Source organism: Arachis duranensis, chromosome 5, assembly GCF_000817695.3.
Source record: "Arachis duranensis cultivar V14167 chromosome 5, aradu.V14167.gnm2.J7QH, whole genome shotgun sequence".
In the NCBI taxonomy this organism is placed as follows: domain Eukaryota; kingdom Viridiplantae; phylum Streptophyta; class Magnoliopsida; order Fabales; family Fabaceae; genus Arachis; species Arachis duranensis.
In genome coordinates, this window is record NC_029776.3 from 11779415 (window position 1) to 11781569 (window position 2155).

The 2155-nt window shown below is 22.7% G+C and overlaps 1 non-coding gene across 1 annotated transcript; it reads left to right on the plus strand.

The window, feature by feature from the left end:
- Positions 1-1854: 1854 nt before the first annotated feature.
- On the plus strand, positions 1855-1928 carry TRNAV-AAC (transfer RNA valine (anticodon AAC)). Its single transcript has one exon. It is a non-coding gene; the product is annotated as a tRNA-Val (tRNA).
- The last annotated feature ends 227 nt before the right edge of the window (positions 1929-2155 follow it).

A 2155-nucleotide genomic window follows, 5' to 3' on the forward strand; every position in this document is an offset into this window, starting at 1 on the left:
ATTTTGATGATGTCGTGAAATCGATATTTTATTCACGTTTTTTTAGACAATAAATCGCATCACGTCCCCATTGTTAATGGAGTACTATTTGGAGGTTGAAATAAAAATGACTTTGTTATTTGTTGCAATTTGCTGGTTTTCGTTTGACAATATATCGAAATTTGTTTTAGGAAGCTCTTCAATACTAGCTTCTACCTTCGTATAATCACTTTCGTTTACATGTGGTGGTGGTGGTGCCTATCGAAAAAGTGATGCAATTTATTAGGACCCTAAACTCTATACGTTAAACCCTAAACATCCATGAAGAGAGTGGTGCGATTTCTCGAAGAAGAATGAGAGAGGCTAGCAAGAAAACTGAAGAAACTTTTTGGGTACTGGGAGGCTCCGTTAGAACGTTAGCAATACGTATTACGATACGAACGGAAAACGTGACGGCGACATGTCCTCCATCCTTCATATTGACTTTGTTTACAGGAACATAACATTAAAATAGAAATGTAGAAACACAAAATATTATATTTAAAAATATTGAATATAAAAATACTAATAAATAATATAATTTATTTTTTTATTATTATATTTTTAAAATTTTTTAAATTTAAAAATAAAAATAAATTAAATTTTTATAATTTATTTTATTTTATTATTAAATAAAATACAAAAATATTAAATTTTATATTTCTATCTTTTATATTTTGTGTTTAGTATTTTATCTTTTTCAGTTATGAGAAACAAATGCCTAGCCTTTTGATTGAAGCCTTTAAAGTAGGTTTGTACTTTGTAACATGAAAAGCAAAAAATGCCGTACGTTTTGTCCGGTTCATGTCCGGATTAACCAAAGAAGTTAATTATTCAGCAAATAAAATATAGCAATTTCCTACAAATTGTCTTGGTATACAAAAATTCAGTAAATAGAGTTTGATATTTAAAATTGCAAACATAGATGTGTTTTAGTTTTATTCTTAAAATTTTAAAAGCTCTAACATCAATCCATCAAAGATTAACATAATTTTTTTAAGAAATTTCAAGTATTAGAACTAGTGATGGATTCAAAAAATTTTGATGGTTGGGACGAAATATATATAATATAATAATAATTTTTATAATAAAAATATTACGTTTATATAAAAAATTAGTTATTAAATTATATTATCTACTATAAATTTGTGTATAAATACATATGTCATTTAACTTATTTTTAATGTATATTTTATATTGTATTTTAAAATTTATTCTGTACAAGTAATTATTTTATGTAAACGTAGCATAATTGTTATTATAATTATATTTTATTATTGTAAAATATGATTAAGTTTCAAAATATCTAATTACAAATTAAAATATTAAAATAATAATTTAAATAATCACATATCATTTAAAATTTATTTTTTTATATTTTATATTTTGAAACTTGACAATATAATTAAAATATTTTTTTATATGTTGTTAAACAATAATTTAAAACTCAACTTTTATAAAATTAACTCTTGATGATATTCATAGTTAAAAATGTTCATTCAATTAGTGTAGTTATTATGAAAAAAATTAAAACTAATTTTAAAAGAAGAAACAGAATTAAATAGATAATATTCTTTGAGTCGATTTAAAAAAAAAACATAAATCTTATTTAAATTTAAAATTGATTGTTATAATAAACATCTAATATAAAATTTTTAAATTAACTATCAAATGTCAAAAGTTAAATAAAAAATTATTGTGGAGTCAAATTTAATAATTTAATAAAAATAAATAAATATCCTTATTAGAACGATATAGGCTTGTTACTTTAGAAATTTATGAAGGGGCACTACGATACGAAATAAATTTTTCTGGAAAAGTAAATCCAGCAAAAAAGGTGTCGTGGTGTAGTTGGTTATCACGTCAGTCTAACACACTGAAGGTCTCCGGTTCAAGTCCGGGCGATGCCAATTTTTCATAGCAAATTTTGATAATTTGTTATTTTCTATTCAAGATTAATAAAAAAGCATTAATGCACTTTTTGGATAAATAAAAATTCAAACCAAGAGAGATAATTCCTTTCAATCAATTTAGTCACCAAAAAATTCCTTTCAATCAATTTAAATTTATTTATTAGAAAAAAATATTAGTATTGAAGAATTTTTATTATATATAATTCTAAATTCAACAAAAAAAG